General features: G+C 34.0%; 2 pseudogenes across 1 annotated transcript; one reads left to right on the forward strand and one right to left on the reverse strand.

Annotated features, from left to right (window-relative positions):
* The first annotated feature begins 273 nt into the window (after positions 1-273).
* LOC143563563 (protein NRT1/ PTR FAMILY 6.3 pseudogene) lies at positions 274-746 on the forward strand (annotated as a pseudogene).
* A 1,185-nt stretch (positions 747-1,931) lies between these two features.
* Positions 1,932-5,208, reverse strand: LOC143563553 (oxysterol-binding protein-related protein 2A-like; annotated as a pseudogene). Its single transcript, XR_013140688.1, has 8 exons — positions 4,944-5,208; positions 4,514-4,669; positions 4,260-4,427; positions 3,426-3,566; positions 3,142-3,363; positions 2,918-3,031; positions 2,179-2,366; positions 1,932-2,102 (listed from the first exon to the last, which is right to left on the reverse strand). The product of XR_013140688.1 is annotated as an oxysterol-binding protein-related protein 2A-like (transcript).
* Between the last annotated feature and the right edge of the window lie 9,867 nt (positions 5,209-15,075).

Here is a 15,075-nt window from a genome sequence, read left to right on the forward strand (position 1 = left end):
AACCAGACTGAACTGTAAATGTTTAGATCTTAAACCGACCGGCTTACTTTAGTTTAGACAATTTCACTATATTCCTCATAGGACCGACACATAGGCAAATCCTTCCTCATCCCCGCAGCCTCCCTCACAGTTTTCTGCGTGGGCAGCATTCTCTTAACCGTCCCAATATACGAGTGAATCATAGTCCCAATCGCCAAAAGGTTTTTAAAACACCCACAAGGGCTAAGCCCACTTCAACGCATAGGTGTCGGGCTAGTCCTATCCACATTTGCAATGGTTGCAGCCGCCTTGATCGAGATCAAGTGGCTCCACATGGCTCAAACCCATGGTTTGGTTGATGACCCATCAAAGGTGGTCCCACTTAGCGTGTTCTGGTTGGTCCCACAATTTTTCTTTGTGGGGTCCGGTGAGGCATTTACTTACATAGGACAACTTGATTTCTTTTTAAGGGAATGTCCTAAAGACATGAAAACAATGAGTACCGGGTTGTTTTTAAGCACGTTGTCGTTGGGGTTCTTTTTTAGCTCGTTGTTGGTGACCATAGTGCACAAGGTGACTGGAAACGGGCACCCGTGGCTAGCCGATAATTTAAACAAGGGAAAGCTTTATAACTTCTATTGGTTACTTACAGTTCTAAGTGTTATAAACATGGGGTTATATTTGTAGGGGCAAAATGGTACATTTATAGGGAGCATAGAGTTGCTGGGGAGACTATTGAGTTGGAAGAAGAGCAAGTGAACAAGTGATTTGACTATTTTATCCCTCCTTTAACTAACTATCTTGCCTAATATTAGTTGCTTTGTATAAGTTGAAGATGATGATGATGACAACCAAAATAATGGAGATGTAAAAGTGCACCCACCCATTATTTCGTGTAGCTTAAACAAATGATGATCATATATAAAGTTTTTATGTATACCCATTTTTCTTATAGTTTTGTGGTGTGCTTTACTTTATTTTTCGGGTAAGAAAAACTGAAAACAAACAGCGTGTTCGTGTTCATGTCAGTCCGTTTTGACGAAAATTCTTGATCAAACAGTTAACTAGGAATTCAAAGAATGAAAATTTGTAAGCCTGTCTCTGAGGTTCCGAGTGCGCAAGACACTATGAAACTTAGGCCTTATATAATTTACTTTTGCAAGACGAGTTCCATTCAGCCCATGTGACTCTTAAATTCCCGATTCGATTGTAGATAGGGATGAGAAAACCGGATTTTTGGTACCGATACTGATACCTAGATTTTGGGAAAATAGGGATCGGTACCGATCTCATCCCTAATTGTAGATGTTGCAAATGGTTGGGCCTAGATCGTTTATCAATTAATTAAAATTGTTCAGATTTAGGCCCAATTTAGCAATTAAATAGTAAGACATATATTATCACTAATCTATTAGAATTTAGAAGATCCAAATTCATTATTTTGTTTATATTTGGGCTTTTATATAACTTTTAGACCCTTTATATAAACACAAATTGTTTTAACATATGAAAAGGCCCCCAACAGAAACGGGACCAAGACGGCGACCAAGCCTTGTTTGGGGTCTAGGCGGGCCTAACAAAATGAACCGGCTGGTTTAATTGTTTGATGGTCTGGTTTTAGTGGTTTGAACTTTGAACTATTCCTTCTTTCAATATTAATATTTTTTATTAAAATTATTAAAATCATCGATCCATAACTATATAACATAAATAATAAAGGTTAAATTGCTGATTCCACATTCTAAACCAGACCGAACTGTAAATGTTTAGATCTTAAACCGACCGGCTTACTTTAGTTTAGACAATTTCACTATAAAAACTCCTACATAAAGCTTGAAACCAAAGAAAATTAGGGATTTCCCAAATGAGCTAGTAAAACAATGCATACATAAATAATTATATATATATTGACAAAAACATACACTATATTTTTTGTATTTCTAAACAACTTGTGTGGGCAATTTCTTTTTGACATTTTTGGGAAATTAACTCTCTTTTCCTTTTATTTTTGTATACAAATAACTTGTAAATTAAGTAAGGCTAACTTAGTGAGGCTGAAGATGTTGAGACTAACATGTCATATGAATCTAAAGAATAACATTCTTCCAAAACATAATTATGTCCTGCATTCACCATGTTTTTTTGAGGAATCTAGCTTAAGTACATTATAAGATAACATAAAGGGACAAAATTCATTACCTTATTATTCATTATCTGCTTTTGGAATCATTAACATCTTGGCTAACCTCACCAAATATATTTAGGCAACCGTCCCATCTATGCTCATCTCGTGTTTCCCAGTATCCGCCTACATATCGGTAGGTACCACTTTCACCGTCTTTTTGGAACCATCGCGGTTTCCATCCGTTTTCTTGTAATTTTCTTGAATGCAAAGTTTATAGCAGATAACGTCGTAACGATAAACTATCAATAACTAGTTGATAGAGTTATTAGTATTTGGAGTACACTGCAGTTTTCGTCGCTGTGGTTTGTCCAAATCTGCGATTTTAGTCCAATAGTTTCAAATCTGCGATTTTCGTCCATGTGGTTTCATTTCACATGCAATTAAACCTGACCCCGCTAACCCCGTTAAGTCTGATCGTTAAACTAATTAGCGTGCCCCTCACGTGGGGGGCAATTTTGTCCTTTTTTCCCCAAATACACATCAGCCTCTCACGCGAGGGGGCTTGCGAATTAGGGTTGGGGTTTATTTGGTGAGTAAAAAGACAAATCGGCCCCTCACACGAGGGGCATGTTGATGGGTTTAACGACCAGACTTAACGGGGTTAGTAGGGTCGGGTTTAACTGCAAGTGAAATGAAACCACAGGGACGAAAATCGCAGATTAAAAACTATTGGACTAAAACGCAGATTTGGATAAACCATAGGGACGAAAACCGCAGTTCACTCTAGTATTTTTATTAACTGTTACCACTTACCATTCTCTGTCTGGTCTCAAGACGTAACTTTTCAGCGTTTGCCATGTCATATTCCCCGTTCTCCAGGTGACGCTGATCTGGACGGAGTCTTGAATCCGTAGGTGGAAGCTTCTCCTTAACCCGTTATCAAACACCAAATATAATTAGAAACAAACACAAGCTAAATATAATAACTAATATATAAATATATATTTTTTATTTATGTTTCATCATGTCCTAACTACCTACAATCCCGGTGTTAACTCATTCATTGTGATAGCAAAAGCCGTTAGATTGTATCGAGTGAGATTACTCGGAGGCAAAGATCTTTTCCATAAAAGATTCGCGTCACTCAAATCCTTCGTCTTCACATTTGCAACTCCGTTTATGTAATACATGCTGTCATCCCACTTCCCGAATAAAGTTGCATGTTTCTTACGACTAACGTCTTCAACAAACCCGTGTACCTAAAAAAATGACGATACATAAAAAAAAGTAATGATTTGACGAGGATTTTAAAAGCGGTTACCTGACGAGGATTTCTTTCAAGAAAAGACTGTTTTTCGAACTTCAGTTGGCACGAGTATTTTCGGTTACCTCGGATATGCATTGTTCCATGATGATCACAATAAACTTTACCAAAAATAAGATTGTAAATGTTGGTTGTCACCTGAGAGTAGATACAAAATTATACCAAGTTAAAACAAAGGAAACTGCAAAAATAGCAAGTTTGACCATTGACTTCGACGAAATGGCCCTTGACTTACTCGTATATCATTTGACTTATTTTTTTTAATTAAGAAAATGTATGTTGGTTTTTATTAATCCCAACTATCATCTTTTGGTCACTGTTGGTCTCAACTAACCAATTGGTTGCTCACGGTTCCAACTTTTAACGAATTTGTTCCTAACGGTCCGCGACTAACAGAATCCTAACGCCATTAGTTTCAGGTCACCGGAAAAATGTGTTTGGCCAGAAAACTCACATTTTTTCCCGAAAACTCAACATTTTGTCCCAAAAATCTTGGTAACTTTGGATCGGACCTTTAGAAACCTTTTTCTAGTAAAAACCCAATTATTAAGGTCGCCGGAACCCTAAACCATTGTTGGAATCGGTTGATGGTGCTCAAGTGGTGGTGGTTGGTTGGCACTGAGTCAATTGGTAGTAGGTCGGTGACCATAAGATAATAGTTGGGACCAGCAGTGACCAAAAGACAATAGTTGGGATTAATAAAAACCAATATACCTTAAAAAAAATGGCTCCAAATGAACCCGAACACTACTCAAATATTTATTCATGACACGAAAACGCGTCGTGTCGGACACTCTTATAAGTGTGTCATGTCTGTGTCCTAATATGTACCTTGCTCCACTGGAACACCTCTCCATCATCAAATTCTAGTGTAAGAACACCAACCGGATCAAGCTGAATTGACCGTCCCCAAAATCTCGTTCTAATGTTCGTATCCCCCCAAAATTTCCACCCTTTACCTTCCGAGTGGCACGCTATTACCGTCGGATGATGACTAACCTGTTTTCAAAAAAAAAAAAAAAAACATGACCTTCGAAAAATGTAACAATAAATAAATAGCCTGCACACTTTGTAAAACAACGAACCTTCTCGGAAATAAAACGAACACCTTTCTCGAGATAATCAGCCTCATAAGTTTCCCCTAATAACGGATTAAACGGTTTGCAATGTCCTCCTTCTGAAGAAGCGTATCCAGAAACCGCGAAAGCAGCAACGTTTTATATTCTTTGGAGACTGTTTCCCTATAAATAGCCACATCATATATGATATTAAACCATAAGTCCAAACATATGCTTAAATGTAACACGAATGGTCTCTGACACGGATGGATAGACCAAGGGTATTTTGGTCATTTTCAACATTTTCAAAATTTTAACCTCCATTCATGTCAGAGACCATTCGTGTTACGCTTATTTATACATGTCGACTTATGGTATACTTTCCTATACTTAGGGACCAAAAGTGAAATCTGAGCATACGACGTACACAAACCGACTAATATAACAGTGTATATACCTCTATTCCATGATGGTAAGCTTGGTCTAAAAGGTATGAATACTCAAGGTCCTCAAAACACTTTTGTAGAGACGAAATAGGTTCGTTAAAATAAACGGGGAGACACACTCGCGTGAGATCCTTACCGACATTGTCTTTGATCAAAGACCACAGACTCACCCCCTTTTCTTTCTCGGCTGGATCCGGAAGCTTCTTTCGCCTTTCGACTTCACACATTTCATCGGGTCGGGTTTTTAATTCGAAAAAGTAAATATTCTCATGTTCTTGTTTCTCAACATCATCAAAAGCAGCCTGAAACATACAAAATATGCTTGCTAGATATAATAATATATAAATAATAATATTATGGTATTATGTTACATACCAAATGTCAAATGCATGATCAAGCACAAAGTTGATCAACCAGCATATCAACTACTTATAATATATATACAAGTGACCCGTGTACAACGTGACCGATATATAACGAAATGACAGTATTAAGTTTTTTTGGAAGTGTTGTAAAGATTTTATTATTTTTGATGAATTATTGAGAGTTTGATCATCAAGAAGATAACTCCAACCACATGGGTGGGCCTTTAAATTTTACACATTTATAGGATTTGAAAAGGTTACAGCTTTGATGATATTCAAATCTTTGTTCACATTAGACGAGTAATGTGTATAAAAACACTGGTCCAACTTGTAGATATTTTTTGAAAAATTTAAAAATACAAGGGTTAACGTAGGGGCGTCAACTGTTGACACAACCTGAACCCGAAACACTACCCGAATCCGACATGAAAAACAAGTTTTGGGTTGACTAACACGACCCGTTTAAAAAACGGGTTGGGTTTGGGTTGACTAACACAATCTGTTTAAAAACGGGTCGGGTTCGGGTTGACCTGTATAAAAATGGGTTGACCCGTTTAAGTAATTCAAATTAAGCTTTTATATTTAAATTTTTGTTTTTGTTATTTCCGTTTCCCATTTTCCGAATATAATCTTGCGATTTCCAATCAATTTCATGATTTTAATTATTTTTAAAAAACAAACCATCATATTACTCATTTTTTCCTACCGACTCTAAATTATATCCATTTAAAAAAATTATCTTTTTAGTGTATTTTTGTACATGGGTCAAACGGGTCGTTTTTGGGTTGATCCGAATTTGGGTGTGTGCGGGTTAGGGTTGAAATCTTTGACACAAATAATAATATGGGTCGGGTTCGGTTGCACATTGCAACCCGTCAACCTGACATGATTGATACTAAAAGAAGTTTATAAAGTTCAGATACTGAAACCACTTTATAGGCACCCAAATGTTGATCTGGTTATGTCATGAACATATCCATATTGACCGAGAACATTAACAAAATAAACTTGATTTTTAGAAATTACGAAAATAGTCGTTTGACTTCTTTTTATTTTTAGTTTCCAATAATTTCCACCAATCACTGGACACGTGTCACCAATCATTGACGAATCTGAACCTCAATTCAAATCTCCCGCTCCACGTTTTAACTTTATAGAAAAACATTTTTTTCTAATTCGTGGGGCCTATATGGATCCGTTGCGCCAGGATGAATCTGTAGTGCCAAATGCCAAAAGACACTTATTGCGCTCTGTTTGACTTTAGTTTTAAGAAGTCAAGGCTATTTCGTTAATGTTCTTGGTTGAAATGGGTACTTTGTCATTTTCCCATAAAAATAGGCTAAACGACCACGTAAAAATAACGTCAAATATAGTACAGAGTATAATATAAACTTACTAGTTAGTTACAAATAAACTTTTAGATTCTAAAGCACTAAAAATAAAAAGAACAGACCTCTAACTGTCGCACCGCACTCGTTCCTTCTTCTTTAATCTTTCCGTTGACAACGATACATCATTTAACTGTCTTAAAGATAACAGATTTTCGGTTAATGCCCGAGCTTCAATCCAGACAAGCCTCTCTTTATTAGAACTTGTTCTGAGATAAAGTGTTTTTGTAGCTATAAATATATAAACTTTCCTTTCATCTGATCTGCTTTCGCGGAATGATAACATTAACACCTACCAAAATAAATTAACAAATTATATGATTTCATTAACCTTTTAAGCCAAGGCAACATCTCAGTTAGGATCTTGGTTATGCAAACACACACACACACAATCAAACTACAAAAAAAGAATGAAAAATATACGAACACGCAACGCAAGGATTTATGTGGTTCGGTCTAATCTGACGTGTATGCAACAAGAAATTTATTATGGCCTCTCATCACTCACTATGAGAAATTACCAATAGAAGGTTTAAAATATATATATAGACTTGCAGTGTTGTAAACGTTGGTCAACTCGGCCTTGGAATCGGCAAGTACTCGGAACTCCGAGAGGGTTCCGAAGCGCTTTTACACAACTCGGTCAATAATTCTTGGATTCGGTCAACTCTGTCTAAATCGGTCAACTTGGCCTTATAATCGGCCAACTTGGACTCGGTCAGCTCGGAACCACCAACATGTATCATTTTGAATTATACTGATATTTACATATTTTGTTATAAATATCAGCAAATTATGATATTTGACATGTATGTCTATAATCTACCAAAAATTAATTTTATTATAATTTACCATATGTCGTCCGAGTACTCACAACTCTCTAGTCAACAGACTTGGGAGCATCTGACGACTTCTGCAACCTTAAATACTTAATACTATTGCTTTGCTAATATTTGTAATGAATTATATTAATAATACAACCTGCACTTAATCAACTAATTTGGGAACAATTGGCAACTGAAAAAAGATTAAAGAAAATAATGGTTTCATGGATTTACAGGTCAAGATATTATTTAACAAGATGAAGAAACATTAGCAAAATAACTTGTTACAATTAGAAAAATGTAAGTATGACATATTATTATTATTGTATAAATATTTGCATATATATATATATAGTATATGTAATAAGTATGAATCAATCAAATCAATCAATCAAAGGAAAGATATGCAAATACTCAACAAACACAGAGACAGTGCAAACTCCCATCGAGGTTTAAATGAAGTGACTTAAGAACATATGGTGTTCAGTAGTTGTATAGACCACAAGTTTAAGCCAGCCTGGTATCAATACGACCCACCACAAAACTATCGTATCTATCCTGATTTTCTTCGAAATTAAATAATATAATATTCAAGAATCGAACAAACAAACATATCACTTAAAGTTAGCGACCGGTTTAAGATTTTTCAATATTATCTGATCACTAAATTAGAGACTAGTTTGGTACTTGTACTAATTTGGTACATGTCACATACATGTGCTCGTACCTGTACTCGGACTAATTCAGGTTGTTTGTTACTCGTACAGGTATCGGTTGTTTGTTACTCGGACTAAATTAGAGATTTTGCATTAAATAGGAAAACGGTACAAAAACGGGTACCGTATCAAAATACCCATGCAGATACGCACCATACCAAAAAATTCAGTATGGGGTATTGGTACACGTTTTTATTGATTTTCGATATGGGTACAATCTGGTACATGTACTAGGGGTGTTCATCGGTTAGGTTATTGATTTATTCGATTTGTTCGATTTGATTTGTTCGATTGGTTATGAGATTTTTTCACCCCTAATAGAAAATCGAACCTGACCGAATTTAGTTCGATTCGGTTTTAGTTGAAATCGAACAAATCGATTTGAATCATATTAATCGAATTCATCCAAAAGACCAATTTAATTTGTTTGTGTTCTGGATTCGGACAACCGTTTGGGTTCCGTACCACATCAAAATATTCAACACAATATATGTCAAATATTTGATCGTACAAGTATCTATCATACCTTGGTATGCCATATATATATATATATATATATATATATATATATATATGGTAAGAATCCTAAGAGAACCCTTTGTAAATTGAGAACTGAGAACCATTTTAAACCACTAAAAACACCTTTAAAAAAATATAAAAAAATCATAAAACAAAAAATAATAAAAATTTTAAAAAAGTAAAAAAACCAAAATTCTTATATTTCATTCTGGTTTCATTAAAAAAAATAAAAAAAACAAAAAAAAACGTCGTATTATACACATATGTATAATTTTATATAATCTTTAGTTACGTAATATACACATATGTACAGTATCATTTATCTTAAATTATACACATATGTATAAAAAACATGTAAATGTACATATATGTATATATTATACATATGTGTATATAATTTAGCTAAACCGAGTTTTTTTACGAAACCGGGATGATAAAATAAAAATTTTGGTTTTTTTACTTTTTTGATTTTTGTGTTTTTTTTATTTTATGATTTTTTTTTATTTTTGAGTTTTTTTGGTCCAAAATGGTTCTCATAGTTCTCAATTTTAAAAAAGTTCTCTCATGATCCTGATCATATATATATATATAGGGGAAAGTTATCCTAAAAATAGTAGTTTCCTAGGAAGACTAGGAATAAATCATAGCCATTGGATCATGTTAATCAATGATTGATATTAAAAATTATCAATAACCGACATAGTTTCCTTGAATTACTCTTTTATCACTATAACCGACATTGTTTCATAAAATTGTTCTTTCACCATCATTTGTAATGCCAAATGTCAAAAAATTGTTGGTTCATACTATTCTTAGGAAACTCCTTATTCTTATTTGAACCATTTTCTCTATATATATATATATAGGATTGATTTCTTTTGAGAACCGCTTTAAGTTTTAAGAACTCGAAAAAACTCAAAGTAACAACTTTTTTTTTGAATATTTTTTACACATGTGTAATACGTAAGTGTAAGTAATGTACAAAAAATTACCGTAATTTTTTTCACACCGAATCTACTTTTTACACATGTGTAACTAAAGTTTAAACTTGTGTAATCAACAAAAATCTTTATTCTCTCTCCTGATTAATTTTTTAATCAAATTTAATCTCAGCCACATATTCTAACACATTTAAATAAATGTGTGGTCTAAAATTGAGTTCTTAAAGTTCTTACAACTCATCAAGTTCTCAAAATATCACTCCCCTATATATATACATATATATACTAGTTTGATCCTCTCGTGTTATGGGAGTTTATTTAAGTTTTTATTTTTAATCGTTTTGCTATTTTATGATGATTTATTTTTATTTTTTAACGTAGTTTGTTTTAATTTAAAACATATATATTAGTTTGTTATTACATTTTTTTTGCGTTTGGGTATTTTCAATTGAGATGTGTGTGTTTTTTAGATTTTTAACGAACAAAAATACACGAACACGAACATGTTGATTTTTTAAAATGAACAAACATGAACACAAATATTTGTCTAATGAAAAATGGGACGTTGATGTAGTTGAAGATGGCGGGGTAGTATCGGAAGTTACCAATAAATAAGATCTTATAACCCATTTGAAAGCTATTAGAGTTTAGTAAGACCCATAACTCGTGGAAATTATTCTTTGATAATTAAGGGGTTATTTCACAAATAAATGAGATGTTATTATCCGTTTAAGGGTTATCCGGGTTTGTGAGACCCATGACCCGCGAAAATTATTGTTTGATTATGAAAAAGTTTCATAGATAAATGAGATGTTATAACCCATTTAAAGACTATCTGGGCTTGGTAAGACTCATACCTGCAATTTCGGGTCAAATGCATGAGAAGTCTCCATTTAAAATTCAAGCAATCTGGTGGCTCTAAAGAATGGGGGGGGGGGGACAACCTGAGAGCGACACGTAGAATTTTATGATAGACAATTATATAGATAGTTAGATTAGAAATATCCATTGTGGGATAGTTGAAATAAAAACCATTAAAATACTTGTAAACTCGTAAAACCACTTTTAAACACTGATGCATTTAATTTTAATTTTTTTTCATCCTGTTTATATTTATTAATATTTAACAAAGATAAAATAAAATCTTAGTGTATTTGTGAATTGCGAAAGTGCATATAGGGCTGTAAGTGGACTGGGACGAGTGACGTGAGGTCGAAGACTCACTCAAAAATAAACCGAATACAACTAGTTAGATAGCGGTAAGCGGGTATCGAACACAGGTAGTTTGTGGAAAATGCGTTATCAAGTAGCTTTGTAATTAATCTATATTAAGCTAAGTGCAAAAGTAAATTCAAAGAGTTGGTTGTTTGGCTTTGATTAACAAAAATAGCTAAAATAGTAAACGAGTTTTAAACAATATAAGAAAGAATGTCCTCTCCCGATTTCAGGTTTCCAATGTTGATAAAATTAACATTTACTTGTGGGATGAACTATACAAATATAGTTCGTGAAAATGCGTTTGGATGTGATAAAAGAGGACTAAGTACTTGGATTACAAAAACGCAAGGTTGTCACTCAATAATCAGTTTAGTATTGTTAACCCTATTTCTCTTCTACTAAATCTCGATTGCCTATGGTACCAAGAACAGATAGTCAAGAACACGAATTTATACCATACTAACAATTACAAAACAAACTCACAATCACCATAGCAATATAATCATAAGATTAAAATACTCTCTCACAAATAACATAAAGGATTAACAAATATCCAATTAAAAACCTTACAATTCGGGAGAGAACATAAAGAGTACTAGCCACACATCGTTTGATTAATCATCACATCAATTAAGATAATCGTACGAATCATAAACCCAAACGAATGATTATAATCACCAAAGTATTGTTCTTGCTCTCAAAAATTCATCCCTAGGTTGTTTAGAATGAAAAGATATGTGAAAAGACAGCCCAATAACGAGTAATAAACCAAAAGAAATCGGCAGTTACGACCTGAACCGTGGCCCACGGTCTACACCGTGGGTCACGGTGATCTTCTTGCAATGCTGGACCGTGGCCCACGGTCTCCCCCGTGGGCCACGGTGGTCTTCACGGTGGAACAGAGGCCACGGTACGGTGGCCTCTGTCCATTTTGATTATATTGGACCGTGGCCCACGGTCTTAGCCGTGGGTCACGGTGGACTTCAGCCCCGCCTTCTTGTTTTCACTTCTTTTGACCATCTCTCGTGTTCCCGGTTTCTTAGGTTTCTTCATTATACATCATAGTAGCCCAGGAACCTCCTTTGAACCTACAATTCACCAAAAGCACCGTAGTTATCTAATTCCACAAAATAAACCAATTCAATACATGATTACTAACGACATTAGATCAATTAAGGGTTGTCCCATGAACCACCCGTCAACGAGATCTTGTCCGTGTTCGTTCGTTAAGTTTTTTTCGAACAAACGGACGGTTCACAAACATCCTACCAAACGAAAAATTCTTGTCCATATTCGTTTGTGTTTGGCCGTTAGCATTGTAAATGGACGCTAATGAACACTAATGGACAACCGAACGCTAATGAACAAACAAACACCAATGGACACTAATGAACATTAATGAACAAACAAACATAAACTTATCAAAATACTTAACATAAACACTAATGAACATTACGTCAAATGATATTTAAAAATACTTAACATTTAACATAGTAACCAAACATAATCATACCAAAATAATGTTTTGGTTTTCAAACTTCACAAATTTCTAGTATTTCATGAGAAATAAGCTTCATATTCTTCATTATTAAGGAATTTCAACATACACAACACTATTAAGCGGACGTAATCGGATGGGCGTTCACGAACACTATTGAACGAACGATGTCTTAACCCATGTTCGTCCGTTAAGCTTACCGAACAATATTTTTATGTCAGTGTCTGGTTCATTTATTAAACGGACGAACATAAACGAACTTTCCACCGAACGGACAGCCGAACGTCTGCTACGCTTACAACCACCCTAAGTACATATATGTAGCTCGTATTATGCATATATTTACCTCGTATGAGATACACATATGATATATGTACTTCCGCAACCTACATACTTTTATTTCTTTTTGGTTTTGACAAAGATAAATTACACATAAAAATAATGAAAAATTAAAATAATTAGTCAAGTTCAACGGGTCATGCACAGTAATGTTATAACTCAAAGATATTTAGTCAATGTAGTGTTTAGAAGATTGAGTTTTGTAATTCAAAAATTGACAGCGACGCAGCTTGTTGTCCGCTTAAAACAAATTTTCAAATTAAATGCGGTTTTTATTGGAACACTCCCATACCTATTAGTTTGTTAAAATAAAATACTCTGATTTTCATGTATGTATTTCTTTATTTTTCTTATTTTCATATATAATTTTACGTTTTAACTGCTATTAACAAATTATTTATCGTTAAAGAAAAAAATAATGGAATAAATTAATAGAATATGTATAACTAAATAGGCTTATTGGATTTTAATAATCTCAATTAAAGGTTATTTGATAATAATTATCGCAACCGGTGGTTTCAAATTTAATAAAATTTGCTTTTAGTGGTAATCCATTAAAAAAAACTTAACGGTGTTAATTCCTTTTAGAATTTCAAACTGTTTTTTTAGTGTTATTGATCTGAATGAAGATACGAGTCGATTGATGTAAAATTTAGCTCGAAACAATTCTCCAAACATTAGCCTTTTAAGATGAAGCATGTCACTTGATTCAAGAACTAAACGATTAAGTTCACTGTTTGGTCAGACATAAGACTTGGAGTTCATTGTGTAACTTATACTATTTTTATAAATAACGAGGATTATAAACAAACATGAAAAAAATAAAACATAATGAGCAAATGTAAAAATATGTTTTACCTTGTTCGGCTCCAAAAACCTAATCCATGAACAAAATGTTCACTTGATGTTTCTCATGAATTTCTCTTTAATTTTATGAAAATAGATAATAGACCACATGCTATGTTCTTAGTCACACAAGATAAACATAATCTAATAAAACTCAATATTCCTAGCCAAGACAAATTGTTCCCTGACTTAATTTCACTACTTCATAATAAGGAGTCCCTTGAAAAGATATTACATCATAAGTCATAACATTCACATGTAATAGTAGTATTCTATATTTCTCTTTGTTCAATCTTTTCTCACCCGGGACTTAGAAGGTCATGCCCCCTCAAATAATATGAACCATTATATGCAACAAGAGGTAAAGTATTATATGCATGTGAACTTTCTGCTAATGACTTCTCACCATGATTTGTAGCTCATGTTAACTTCAATGTCACATTGTCACATACCCTCACATCATAAAAGCCATTTAATGCATTGTTGGTGTACCATTTCCAATAAGAACTAGTGTATGATTATTTTCAAATAACTGTTAAAGTTATTGGTTTTTAGTGTCATATAACTGTTTTGGGTAATTAGGATTATTTGAAGAACAAATGCGAAACTATAATAACTATTGGTATAAGTTAAGATGTATGGAGTACGCGCCCGTTAAACATTATTATCACTTAAGTACTAAAAAACTTAAAGTTTAAAGGATAAAGTTTCTAGACCCCCAAGAGGCATCGTCCCCTTAATGGGGTCAGGGGCAGCACCCCAGTGGTGATCCGGGAGCTAGCCCCATGCGGAGTCCAAGGGGCAGATCACCTTATCGGGGTCATGCTGTTAAAAGATTGTAAACGCCTTGGATCGTCAAGGATGATTAAAGGTTATATAAAAGATCATCTTCATAAGTAACTGAAAATCAATATCACATTGCTATTGATTGGTAGCTACAAAGTTACTTTAGATCAATAGCAACAAAGCTACTGAACATGAGTAGTAACAAATTTACTACCGATAGTGTTCCTGTCAAATGATAGTTGCAAAACAGTTATAATCGCCCTCAGTTATGCTCCACTATCATACCCATTTCTAAAGGGTTGCAATGATTCAAGCAAATCTTTGTGATGGTTTAGCCTTATAAAAGAGAAAACAACTTTTTATACACATCGAGCTTATGCGAATTCTTGTTGAAAAGGAGGTATTGTTTTTTGATCTACACTTTCTAACTTATCAAATTATTGATTTCATAAACGCGTAAAATAGTTTAACTTGAAGGTGATAAACGTAATTCGAAAAACTATCTAATTCCCAAGTAATTCTAAAACTACATAAGTTTGGAATGTAGATAATACCAAGAGGAGCTACATGTAGACTAGACTCATACATAAACAATATAATTATATGCATTTGTACTTACTGTCACAAAGTGAATCCTGAACTCTCATGCGATTCTAAGATGTGTCTTTGACCCAACAATAACATCATTTACTAAGCAATATTA

This window comes from Bidens hawaiensis, unplaced genomic scaffold (genome assembly GCF_021521415.1).
Source record: "Bidens hawaiensis isolate Kalapana, Puna unplaced genomic scaffold, B.hawaiensis_p1.1 tig00021498_1, whole genome shotgun sequence".
In the NCBI taxonomy this organism is placed as follows: domain Eukaryota; kingdom Viridiplantae; phylum Streptophyta; class Magnoliopsida; order Asterales; family Asteraceae; genus Bidens; species Bidens hawaiensis.